Source organism: Sus scrofa, chromosome 9 (assembly GCF_054392235.1).
Source record: "Sus scrofa isolate SSC_HxYL_T2T_F1_AM1 chromosome 9, Sscrofa_HxYL_maternal_Yorkshire_Landrace_v2.0, whole genome shotgun sequence".
In the NCBI taxonomy this organism is placed as follows: domain Eukaryota; kingdom Metazoa; phylum Chordata; class Mammalia; order Artiodactyla; family Suidae; genus Sus; species Sus scrofa.
The window spans coordinates 41,720,281-41,733,653 of record NC_139391.1 but is presented as its reverse complement, the minus strand read 5'-3'; the positions used below and the strand labels follow the sequence as shown (position 1 = coordinate 41,733,653).

At 51.1% G+C, this 13,373-nt stretch overlaps 1 long non-coding RNA gene across 6 annotated transcripts in view; it reads left to right on the top strand.

The window, feature by feature from the left end:
- LOC106504875 (uncharacterized) overlaps positions 1-13,373 on the top strand; it is a 36,013-nt gene extending 22,640 nt beyond the window's left edge. For 3 of the 6 annotated variants that reach the window (XR_014815333.1, XR_014815329.1, XR_014815326.1), the window contains 3 exons: positions 807-847; positions 4,374-4,511; positions 6,412-12,546. This is a non-coding gene — a long non-coding RNA (uncharacterized LOC106504875). Of the gene's footprint in view, positions 1-806; positions 848-4,373; positions 4,512-6,411; positions 12,547-12,607 lie in introns of those variants that run through there. The other 3 variants (XR_014815327.1, XR_014815319.1, XR_014815320.1) reach the window with 2 other exon arrangements.

The following is a 13,373-nucleotide window of genomic DNA, read 5'->3' as shown; positions in this document are numbered from 1 at the left end:
CAGGGGGCAGCGTGACCCTCAGGAGTGGGCAGGCTGTGGGGTGCCTCAGCCCTCACGGACCTGGGATAACCCAAGAGAATGGTTCCTAATCGCAACTGTCCCCCGCATGGCACTGTTTCCTGCCAGCTACCATCCTAGAACCTCTGAGAGACCAACTCATTTAGTTTTTGGAACAATGCCGGGGGGTGGGTACTCATATAACCCCCCCATTATATGAGATGAGAACATTGAGCCATAAAAAGTTACACAGCTGGTGGATGACAATCCTAGGGTTCAAAACTGAGGAAGTGTAGATCCGGCGTTTGTCATTTTATTTGTTTTATTTTTTGGCTGAACATCTGCAGCATGCAAAAGTTCCCAGGCCAGGAATCGAACTCACGCCATAGCAGTGACCTGAGCCACAACAGTGACCTGAGCCATAGCAGTGACCTGAGCCACAGCAATGACAACACCAGATCCTTAACTCGCTAGGCCCCCAGGGAACTCTGGTGTTTTCGTAATTTTTTTTTTTTTTTGTCTTTTTGCCATTTCTTGGGCCGCTCTCGCGGCATATGGAGGTTCCCAGGCTAGGGGTCTAATCGGAGCTGTAGCCGCTGACCTACGCCAGAGCCACAGCAACGCGGGATCCGAGCCGTGTCTGCAACCTACACCACAGCTCATGGCAACGCCGGATCGTTAACCCACTGAGCAAGGGCAGGGACCGAACCCGCAACCTCATGGTTCCTAGTCGGATTCGTTAACCACTGCGCCACCACGGGAACTCCCTGTTTTCGTAATTTTAACCATGACATTATATTGCTTCCCAGGGAACATCTCCATCCAGGCCCAAGGAACCATTTGGGAGAAGGTAAGTCATTAAGTTGTCCGTGGAACCCAGACTGGATAGTGCCCATTTCAGAGCAAAGCCATGGCTGAGAAGAGGGGAGCCCCTCGCACCTGAGCACTGGCTCCTTGCACACTGGAGAATCAGCAGGGAGTTCTTCCTCTATCTAATTTTTGCTGTAGACACCAGGCAACTGCCTTGCACATTCGCATCCAGAGGATAAGCAATAGCGGGATGCTTTGCCCTCCCGCGATGACCTTCTCAGACGGGCCGTCCAAGGCACATCTCTCCATCCTCCTGAGGTGTCACTTCCTGCTGTGGCCACCCCGATGCCCACCTTCCACATGGGAGGACTGGCAAGGCCCGGGGGGCAGCAGAATGTCTTCGTGTCACAAGTCAACACTGGCATATATACGTCACTTCCCTATTTCTGCTGAAAACACCCACTGCAGATAGAACTGGGAGACGAAGCCCCGAGACAGGGTTCGAGCAGAGAAGGCAGCCGCACCAGGCGGCTGAACTGCAACAGAGCATGAGGGCCAGGGAATCATGGGAGAATCCCGACTATATCCCTCACCCCATGGGCAGCTCACCCCCTCACCTTGGGCGGTGCTGGCTGTAGTTGGCCTCATACCACGAAAGTAGAGAAGTAAGAGGGGGGACCACGGAAGTGAAAACAACCCCCAAAGAGTGGAGAGGAAGATGAGTAAAAATCCTAGCTGATGGGAATATTGACTTAACCATTATGGGAGTAAATAAAACTCCCATTTATGTTATGCAAGTGCTCTATTCTTTGAGTTCTTCTGTCTGGAGGAATTTTTTATTTCGCCATAGAAGAAAAATGTTTTCATATTCTCTCCCGCCGCTTCAGACCCAGAACCCAGCGAGGCCGCGTGCCCCCGAGAGCCATAATATTATTTGTTAACATTTTTATGATGCCAAATGGTCTGTAGGAGAACGGGCGCCATTCTTTAGCTGGGAAACCATATGGCACGACGAGTAATAAATAAGGTATTGTGATAGTTAATGAACCTAATTGCCAGCAAAGGCTTTAATACAGAGACTGTGCTGCTGAGAATTTAGCACCACATTAGGGATGCCGCGGAGCTCCCCTGACTTCTGAGGCTTAATTTAAGTTCTATATTGCAAACTCCAGAAAATAATTCCAAACCCTCCTGCTGGAAAAGCAACCTGCTGGTAGACTGTGATTATACCGAATTACTAAAATCGCAATCAATTTTCTACACACGGTTAACCCTTGCCAGGAAGGACTCACGGGGAGGAGAGGGATCAGGACGGCAGCCCGTTCTACCTGTGGCTCCGTATTGAGGACAGCGAGAGGCAGGAAAGGAGTGGTGCCTGAAGAAAGGGACCAGAGCCAGGTAACTGTCCTACAAAGAGAGGAAGTGGGAGAGATGCTGATAGGAGACCTGGGCCCAGGCACAGCCTGTTGCTTCCTCTTGTCCTGCAAGGCCCCCTCCCCGGTGGGACAAAAAGACAAGGGGTCACGGAGAGAGGGGTCTGTGCTCCCCGCTCACACCCAGCAGCGGGAATCCTGGCAGGAAAAGGAACGGAGCCATCGCTGCTCTTATTCCATAAGTCAAGGTTATTAACTAGAGAAGATCAAATCGTGGCAGTCAAATAACCTTGCACTGTGCAAAATGTAAATGCCGAACAGCTGCCGCTGAACTTTCCATTGGTGTCTGGTCCCTGGGCGAGAGAGGCGTGCAGCAGTCAGGAGGGAGCCGGAGGAGAGGCCCCACCCCTGTCTGCAGCTGGCAACCGTCTCGCCCACCCTCCAGCCCCAGCCAGGATGGAGCACAAGGGTCAGCCTTAGAAAGAGAGTCTCCTGGAGCAGGTCATGGCAGGAGAGAAGGCTTCGAGGTTGCGGCCCCCCTGTCCACAGTCCACGTCCCGGCCGTGATGCTCAGACGGGAGCTTGGAGAGCAGCTCAGCAATATCTTTTCCAGAAGAGCCCTCTGAAGGAGAGGGGAGACCACGCTAGGTGCTCCCCGAGCCAGGCCTTCCTGCACTGAGAGGGCGAGCAGCGCGGCGCAGGTTGCCAGATGGAAATGTGTATTGGAAATACGAGGTCCTCCCGTCAATCAAGAAGGCAATTGGAGGGAGTTCCCTTCGTGGTTCAGGGGAAACGAATCCAACTAGTATCCACGAGGATGCAGGTTCGATCCCTGGCCTCACTCAGTAGGTTAAGGATATGGTGTTGCCATGAGCTGTGGTGTAGGTCCTAGATGTGGCTGGGATCCCACGTTGCTGTGGCTGTGGTGTAGGCTGGCAGCTGTAGCTCTGATTCAACCCCTAGCCTGGGAACCTGCATAGGCCCAGGTACGGTCCTAGAAAAAAAAAAAAAACAGACCATGGGAAACAGTCAGGTCGGAGAAGCTGGCAAAACCCAGAAGGTACAGAAGACTCTAAACGGTCATTAAGGCGAGTTAGGAGGCAGAGGCAGGTCTGGCCTCGGGTCTGAGACCAGAGGTGACCCTGTGTGGCCAGATGGCTCCTTCCCAGAAAGCTACAACAAAGCCCATTTCCTGATGTGGACTAAAGTTGATTCAGCCTCTGCTGGGATGTCAGGTGGACCCTGAAGTCTCCGCAGTAGGGCTTATCATGCAGAGGCCTCTGAAGCTGTGGCCTCAGGAAATTCTGTGCATAGAGCAGGGTCTGAGGCTTGGGGGTGGGATGCGGCATCACTGTAGGTGTTAAGCTTCTTTTTCACTGTTTTCTTTTTAAAATATTTTTAACTTTTATTTTGAAATTAAAATAGAGTTGATATACAGTGTTCTGCCAACTTCTGCTGTACAGCAAAGTAACCCAGCCATGCATATATATACACTCTTTTTCTTATAGTATCTTCCATCATGGTCTCTCCCAAGAGACTGGATATAATTCCCTGTGCTGTTCAGTACGTAGGTATTAAGCTTCTTGAAGGAGGGAAAACTGATCTTAGCAGCAAGCCTACACACAACTAGGAAGTTGAATGCGATGAGCTGCAGAGGAGGAAACTCCACAGGTGACCACGAGAGGAAGGACATGTGTCAATCCAATCGGCCAGACACTCAGTGTGGGTGACAGGTTCTCCAGGCAGTGCTGGCAGGTCTAAGAGCCTCATGGTCTGCTAGGAAGGGAGGGGTCAGCCTCATGCTCAGCCCTCCTCTTGGTGCACGACCCTCCCTGCTGTCCTGGCTTGTCTCGAGGTTTGTCCCTGTGGTCCTGCAGTGGATGCTGTCAGCTGCCTTGTCTATAAATCCTGCCTCCCAAGCTCAGTGATAGAAGCTGAGACCCCAGGGGTTTGCCCAGACCCTGTTTATGGGGTTGGGGGGTTGAGGAGGGGCCACTGGGCCTCCCACGGGGCCTCTCTAACCCTGACGGAGGTTCACAACCCACTGGGAAGAGCCCCCAGAACCTAATCCAGCAAATCCAAGCATAAGTGTTTAAAGTTGGGGAGGCGATCCTGACACAGTACTGGATAGAAAACCATTTTCCCTGGAGGGTTCCACACCCTGACGTCCCCTCCCTCTAACCTCCCCCTCAGCTCCAGACCATGCAAGGAGAAAAGAGAAACACAAATGCTCTCCCTGGTAAGCAATTGACAGAACGCAGAGATTCCACTTAAACAGCAAGCAAGATGGAGAGGTGAAAGGAGTGGGCGTTGACCAGCCCAAGGGCACAGGTAAGGTCGTTGAATTTCCACCTCTGGTGTCCTTTCCACTTAGAGAGATGCACATCTGGAGGCAGGGGGATGACGGTGGCCTTTGGAGCTTTGGTTTTGTACCTTGATGGTATTTCCGTATTTCCAGATGAGGAAAATGAAGGCGGGAAAGATTCTGTGACTCTTTGGCAGAAGGACAGTGTCCAAACTCATCAGAATCCAGTGTCTCGACTCTTTCTAGTGTGTGCTCTTTCTAGAAAGTCTGCTGCCTCTTCCTTGGAGTTGTGTATTCTGGGTACTGGGAAGATAAAATAAGACCGAATCTAGGATTCACGTGCACACGCTGGATTGGAATGGGATGGCGGGGCCCCAGGGAAGGCTTCCAGCTCTGAGTCTAAGATGCTGCAGGGGCGCCATCTAGTTGGAGAGATTCCTTCAGAATCATAAAGCCTCCGTTAAAGTTAATAGGAGTTTCCGTCGTGGCTTAGCAGGTAAAGGAACCGACCTTGTCTCTCTGAGGATGCAGATTTGATCCCTGGCCTCGCTCAGTGGGTTAAGGATCAGCATTGCTGCAAGCTGCAGCATAGGTCACAGATGCAGCTTGGATCCAGTGTTGCCATGGCTGTGGTGTAGACTGCAGCTGCAGCTCTGATTCAACCCTTGGCCCAGAACTTCCATATGCCACAGATGAGGCCGTAAAGGGAAAAAAAAAAAAGAAAGAAAGAAAGAAAAGAAAAGACAAAAAGTTGATATAGCATAGGGGTCAAGGCAGGAAGGACCTTATCAGAGAATGCTTCCTAGGAAGGGACCCGAAGCAATAAATACTCACTGTTAATTCTGAGTTGATCACCCAGCTCTGTGCTAAAGGCTTTGGGAAAAATAAGGGAGGTGAGAACATGGTGCCTGGCCACAGGGAGCTTTCCATCGAGTCAGAGAAGCAAGGTGCGTGTAGAGGCGTGGAAAATACTAGCGCAAGCAGGGCCCAGAGCCCCAGCTGTGGGACCCAGATGCTCCAGGGCGCCTCACTTTCTCTAGGTTCTGAGATGCAGGGAAAGTCAGATTGAGTTGCACCAAGACTCCCAGTGGCAAAGGGGGCTCCCTGGGTGGGGATCCTGGGCCAAGAGTCCACAGGCCCTGGGGGAAGGGCTGCTTCCTCAAGGTCAAGGGGGTGCCCCTGGACATGGGTTCTTGACCCGCTTCTCCATGCCACTGGGGCCTGTGGCCAGAGCCCATGGCCCCAAGGACCCCAGCTGTCCCTGCTCCATCAGGAGGTGTTGGGAACCCTCCGCTGGCCCTGAGCCCTGAGAGATGGAGCAAGGGCTGAGATGAAGAGCTGCGGGGCGTGGATTTAATACTGTGCATAAATACACGTTACAATCATGGGGAAGGCTTTCTGCTCTGAGGAGCCCAGCGAATATTTTATAGTGATGCAGATCCTGTGAAAAGAAAAATAAATAAAAGGGAAGATAATTATTTGATGGAGTTCTCTTAGGATATGCCGCAGCAGGAAATACTTGCAAAGAATACATATTACTGGAGAGACACAGCTATTCGAGCATCAGACTAGCCTATAAATTGTGAGAAGCGAGGCTGGGAGGGAAGAAATGGGAGACGGAGATCTGGGTGCCCATCATGTTATTGGCTCTGGGTCCCTCACTCCACCTTGCTGGCAGCGGTCTGCGTGCCAGCCAGAGCACACTCCTACAGAAAGGAGATGCCGCCTAATAAATGTCGCTGGAAAATTACGACGGTACCGCTACAGTAAAAAGATGGTGCCATTTATCTCAGCGCCATCTGCACAGGCTCATTTGTTGCTCCCGAGGCAGCCCACACGCACCCAGCAAGTTTGCAGCTCTCCACCACTTGGAGTGCTTGCCTCACGAGGATGCTCTGGGACCCCGGCTTCTAATTGCTCTTGCAGCTCTGGGTGATCAGCAGGAGGGAAGCTGGAAGAGGCCTGCTGGTGGATGCTGCCACATCGGGCCTGGACCTCGAGGTGGGGACCAGGAGCCCTGAACCCTACCCTTGCAGGTGAGAAGGAACCCAGAGCATCACTCATGGCTCATGCATCCATGCGTCTATCCCACAGACCCTACCCAGCATCTGCTATCTGCCGGGTGCAGTGACAGATGTTAGGGGCTACCTGGGTAGTTTGCTTGCGCGTTCTGAAGGATTTGATTCAAATGCCATCTTCTCCAGGAGGTCTTCCCTGGGCCCCCCCATCTAACACAGCAGCCTCCCTTTGGCAGCCAACTCCCACCCCACCCTTGACCAATGATTGATGGACACAAACCCATGAACCCTCTGACTCCTTTGCCTCCCAATGGCGTCCAAGTTGTGATATGTCTGGTGCCGTTGAAATATAAAATCTTGAGGGAAAAGTAGGTAGCTATAAAGCTAGGAAGAAGCAAAGGCTGCGTTCATAGGATCTGTGGGGTTTTAAGAGTCTCATGCTCTACCGACTGAGCTGGCCAACAGTCGATCTGTGGGTTTTTAAAGCGTTTGCATGGAGCTTATTCCAATGACAGATTGGAGGTGGCATTGCTGAAAGCTGGTGGCTGAAAGGGACAAGGTAGAGGTGGAGTGGAATGTGGCCATGACCTTTGCTTGGACCCCAGTCCATTTTCCCATCCGCCTGGAAGACACCGGCTACTCTGGCACCCCTGGGAGTCTCCACCCAGCTGCAGTCAAACCATTGAGATCACGATCCTAAGAAGCCTTCTCTCCTTCCTGAGTCCTCTGCCGACACTGAACTGGAAACCTCTCTCTTCTCCCGCTGCTCCTCCCTCCTCTCTCCTGCACCTGCAGCCTATGAACCTCAACTTCACATATACAAACCCTCTTCCCTGCCTTCAGAAGGAAGAAGCACTGTTCTTCAGGTCACGCCCAGACAGCCCTGTCAAACTTTGCTTTGGGATTCAGTGACACCAGTGGAAGCCGGGGACATAGGGATCACAGTATAATGCCACCTGATTGGGCTTTTTTTTAGTAGGTGATGCCGAAACAGTGATGGCGTGGATTGGGGGCTAGACCTGCTCGGAGCTGCCCAGTGTGGAGAATGAACCAACTGGAGCCCATCCCCCGAGTCCAGCAAGGGGGGCCTTGGACTAATCGGGGTTACTACGTGGGACAACCCAGGAGCTTTGGAAGCAGCTCGGGAGAGGAGGCAATGGCTGATGGATATTCAGGAAGTTTAATTAAGAGAATTCAGTGACTGATTAGGTGTTTACATGTAGGGAGGAGGAGTGTGGGGGAGAGCAGATTTTTGCAGGAAGGAGAAAAGAAGGGCACAGACGGGCTGAGAAGGGGAAACAGACAGAGGGGAAAGGCAAAGAGATACCAAAAGGATTGCAGAAAGATGTAGAGAATGATGGAGTCCAAGCATGAGATGGAACAGAAGCTCTAGAGTCAACAAAACTCCTCGTGAGACTTCCTCTTTCTTCATTTTAATTTTTTTGGGGGGTGCACACCTGCAGCATATGGAAGTTCCTGGGCCGGGGACTGAATCTGAGCTGCAGCCTCAACCTAAGCCACAGCTGTGGCACCGCTGGATCCTTAACCCCCTGTGCCACAGCAGAAACTCCCAAGACATCCTTATTTTTTTAAACTTATTTCCAGCCAACTTTAGACTTACAGAAAAGTTGAAAACAATTGTACAGAGATTTCCCACGTACTGCTCGCCCAGCTTCTTCTAATGTTACCCTTCCTTGCCCACAGCCATGGCACAGCCATCAAGACAATAACATTGGTGCAATACTAATCACTGAACTGCAGAGTTGATTCGAATTTTCACCCATTTCCTAGTGAGATCTGGGGAAGCAGAAGCGTGAACACACAGAACCAGAGAGGGAGTTGGGTTTGGACAAAAGAATCCAAGACCCTCTTCCTGGAGAATGTTTAGAGAGTTGTCTCGTCTGGTCTCAAAGGCATAGACTACCTTAGGGACATCAATGCCTCATAAGTGGTTATTTAATACATTAATGGGGAGTTCCTCTCATGGCTCAGGGGTAATGAATCCGACTAGGAACCATGAGGATGTGGGTTCAATCCCTGGCCTCGCTCAATGGGTTAAGGATCTGGCATTGCTGTGAGCTGTGGTATAGGCCAGCAGCTGTAACTCTGATTCGACCCCTAGCCTGGAAGCTTCCATATGCCATGGGTGTCACCCTAAAAAGAAAAAAAAAATCTACAAGGCCCGTGGGATATGGGGTAAAGCAAAAAGCAAGCTCCAGGGAAAAGAAGGTCTGAGGACAGGGCCCCTGTCACAAACCTGGCTCACTGGCCCCTGGAGCGTCTTTTACAGGGTGTTTTATAGGCGAGTGTTCAGTGCCAGCATCAAGCCGGGTGGGAGCCCAGCCCGCCAGAGTAAACAGCAGCCTGGGCAGGTGGGCAGAGGGTCCCCCACCACAGGGTGGTTTTAAATTGCTACTGTGTTTAATTGTTAGCCAAGCTTCTCCACTGGGTGGGGAGTAGGAGAAGGGGGAGGCAGGTGAGGCCCGGAATGAGCCCTGAGAAGCTGTATTTCTCTCTGCTTGGGGCTCACTGGGGATTTTGTACAGAGCAGTGCCTTGGGGCTCAGCACTGGCGTTTATGTCAGCCCTGTGCTTGATGGGATCGAGGTGCGCGCCTCCAGGTTAGTGGGACCCAGGAGGCAGGGGAACCCAGCTGCTGCTGGCACGTGTCTCACCGTTCCTGCAGGCAGGGACTGACTTTGACCTTTGTGGGTCCCGAAATAGCAGTCAGAGCTGGTAGGAGGCACCGTAAAGCTTCTTGGCAGCCACACACTGTCACCCGACTCTTCAAGGCCTCGTCCTAGCCGAGGATATACAGAAGGGCTGGCTGGAGGCAGAGGGATGGCCATTGAGATCTCTCCAGGGCATTGCCAGCCTGAAATCCTAAGGCTCTTGTGTCTCCCGGAATTTTCATCATTGCTCCTCAGATAGGAGACACCTATCCATCATTTTTTTTCTTTTTCCTTCTTTCTTTTTTTTTTTTTTTTTTTTTTGGCTTTTCAGGGTCATACCCATAGCATATGAAAGTTCCCAGGCTAGGGGTCAAATCAGAGCCGCAGCTGCCAGCCTACACCAGAGCTACAGCAATGCCAGGTCCAAGCCGTCACTGCAGCCTACACCACAGCTCACAGCAACACTGGATCCTTAATCTACTGAGTGAGGCCAGGGATCGAACCTAATTCCTCGTGGATATGTTCCAACCCAAGAGATTTGGACATGGCTCCCTGGGCTGTACAGTAGGACCTCATTGCCGATCCAGTCTAAATGTAACAGTTTGCATCCACTAACCCCAAACTGTCCAACCCACTCCCTCCCGGCAACCACAGGTCCGCTGTCCACGTCTGTGATCTGCTTCTGTTTTGTAGATCCGTCTTTGCCTGTTCTTTCCCTCCTGCAAGCTTTCAACAGGAATCCAGAAGCGCTCCTGTGTCAGGGCGATTTAACCCAACTGAGCAGGGAGAGTATCAGACAAGGAAGCCCCGTCACTAGTAAATGATAGGAATGATCATCACTGCCCCCCAAGGAGGGCATTCTAAGCACTGGTCACTGTTCACATACTGATTCATTTCATCATCTCAATAAACAATGACTTGGGTACAGTTACTATCTCTATTTTACAGATGGCACACCTGAGGCATGGAGGAACTGAGTGACTTGGCTCAGACCACACAGGCAGACAATGTGTGAGCCTGGATTGGAACCTGGGTGGTTTGGCTCCCAAGTATAGACCCTTGACCTCTTCTTTGTTGTGCAGCCCCACCCCCACCCCACCTTCCACTGCAGCTGCCTCGGCTGGCTTCGGAACCCCCAGTCCCATGTCCTCCAGTTCCGTGGCCCTGATCACCAGTGTTCGTGTGACATGCAGAGCTTTGTAGGAAATGAAATGGCCAGAAAATGACGGTGGTGTCAGAGTGCTCTTAGAGAGGACCAGGGACAGAGACTATGACCCTGGAGACTGTGGGGTGTAGCAACAAGCATCAGGACTTGGAGCAGAAGACCCAGCTCCTTCACCTGCCGCCTGAGTGACCGGGGCAAGTGCTTTAGGCTGAATATTCGTGACCCCCAAGTTCGTACATTGAAGCCTAACTCCTGAGATGCTTTTTGGAAGTGGGGCTGCTGGGAGGTCATTAGGCCATGAAGGTGGAGACCTCACGAATGGGATTAGTGCCCTCGTAAGAAGAGACGTGAGAGATACGATCCCTCTCTTGGCCTGGTGAGGACAGCCAAGAGACTGGATCTGCTGGGGACTTGACCTGGCCTTCCCAAGCTCCTAGAACTCGGAAAATCAAATTGTCGTTTAAGCCACTCCATCCGTGGGAGTTTTGTTATGGAAGCCTGCATAGTAGTAGAAAGCTATTTAATCCTTCTGAGTCTCAGTTTCCTTATCCATAAAACGAGGATAACTCTGTTGTGGGCTGAATTATACCCTCTGCCACCTCCAAATTCATATGTTGAATTCCTAACCCCCAGCATCACAGCATTTGATGTGTTCCGAGATGGGGCCTTTAAAGAGCTCATTATGGTGAAAGGCCCCCAAGCCAGTTCGTCCGGTGTCTTTATAAGAAGGGAGATTAGGGCACAGAAGGCACAGGCGGAAGAGGATGTTTAGACACAAGGAGGAGAATTCGGCATCTGTGAGCCAAGGAGAGGGCCCTCGGAAGAGACCAGCCCAGCTGACACCTTGATCTTGGACTCCTAGTCTCCAGAACGATGAGAAATAAATTTCTGTTGTTTATTCATTGATTTTGTTTGGGGGTCTTAGTGCAGAAGGCTGTTACCTCCACCAGATCTGTGCATGGTCTGCCCATATTTGTTTCTTCTAGAATGACGACCATATATGTTTATCATACAAACAGGAACACTTTTGAGCAGAAAAAGAAGCACTTTAATAACTGCTATGCTGGGAGCTCAGGTGTAAACCAGGACACACGGTTCCTGCCCACTTCCCTGTCTGTTCCCGTGTCCTTCTAACAACCATTCTATTTTGTTTAATTTGTGTGTCTTTTTGTTAGGGCTGCACCCGCAGCATATGGAGATTCCCAGGCTAGGGATGGAATGGGAGCTACAGCTGCTGGCCTACGCCGCAGCCTCAGCAACCTGGGATCTGAGCCTTGTCTGTGACCTGCACCGCAGCTCACAGCAATGCCGGATCCTTAACCCTCTGAGCAAGGCCAGGGAGCAAACCCGTGGCCTCATGGATACTAGTCAGGTTCATTACCACTGAGCCACGGAAGGAACTCCCTGGTTTTATATATTTTAATAAAATGCATATTCTTGTTTTGTACACATGCACCTTTCATTTATATACATGATATTTTGCTGTAGGTCTATTTCTGTTTCTTACCTTCTTGCACGCAGCCCTGTTGGTATTTACATCGAATCTGTTGCTTCTAGGGGGTGCAGAATACCTCGTGTTGTGCAGCCACCACGGGTAGTGGTGTGCCCACTGATGAGGGTCACCTGTCTGCCCAGCCTCACCCCATCACGGGCAATGCCATCGCAACTCTGTGCATTCAGGGAGCCTCGAGAGCTGAGAATAACTTTGGGATCTCAGAGCAGAAAAGTCAGAGTGTTATTTAAGCAAGTAGTACCAGATTGCTTTCCCACATTTGCCTGACTCTTCGTGACTGATGGAGACCTTTCGGCTCCAGCCCCGCTGGAACCCCCGGGGAAGAGAAGGCTGAGAACCGAAACCAAGGAAGCACCAGGATCTGGGGAGTGAGCAGAGGGCGTGGATGCGACGTGGAGACGGTGACCAAGTGCTCACGAAGGTGGCGTGAGACAGAGTGGCAGGAGACAGGGTGGCAGGACAGTGTCTGCCTCCGAGGCCACACACACCTGAGTTTGACCTCGGCTCAGCCCCCAACCGATGATGTGACTCTGAGTTTTTTAAGGGCACTCAGCCCGGGTTTCCTCACCAGCCAACTGGACCTAGCGAGCCCCCACTTGGACAGCTTGTAACTTGGTTCTGTATCTGGCACCTGATAAGCCTCCGGCAAATGTAAGGCATTTGATCCTCTAATAGTTTTTCATTTGAGTACTTATCAGAGTTTGTGGTCATATTGTCATTTCTAGGATTACTTGATGAATATCTGTATTTTGCAGTGCATTGTATGCTGTCTGGAGACTGGGAACCTGTCTATTCAGTGACTTTATCCCTGGCACCTACGACAGTGCCTGGCACAGAGGAGAAACAATAGATATTTATGGCATTCATTAACCAGTGTAAGTAAAACACAGAGGATAATTCCGGGTTGGGTAAGTGCAGGGAAGGAAAAGACAGCATGAATGTTAAAGAGTAATTTAGTGGAAGGAAGAATACAGATGGGTCTGAAGGGAAGGCTTCTCTGAGGAGGTGACATGAGCTGAGGGAGAAATGTAGAGAAGGGACCATCCATATATGGAGAGTTGAAGGGAGAGCATTTTGAGCAGAAGCCCCACACATTCAAAGGCCCTGGGGCAGGTCAGGGCTTGGCATGCCATGGGACTCAGTGAGGGATCTTAATCAGGAAAGTAACATAATAAGTGAACAGAGAGAGAACAGTTAGGAGGTGGTTGCTATTGAAAGATTATGGTAGCTTCTGGAGTTCCTGTTGTGGTGCAGCAGAAACAAACCCGACTAGGAACCATGAGGTTGCGGGTTTGATCCCTGACCTCACTCAGTGGGTTAAGGATCTGGCGTAGCCGCGTGAGCTGTGGTGTTCGTCGCAGATGCGGCTCGGATCTGGTGTTGCTGTGGCTGTGATGTAGGCTGGTGGCTACAGCTCTGATTAGACCCCTAGCCTGGGAACCTCGATGCCATGGGAACAGCCCTAGAAAAGGCAAAAAGACAAAAAAAAAAAAAAAAAAAAAAGAAAGAAAGAAAGAAAAG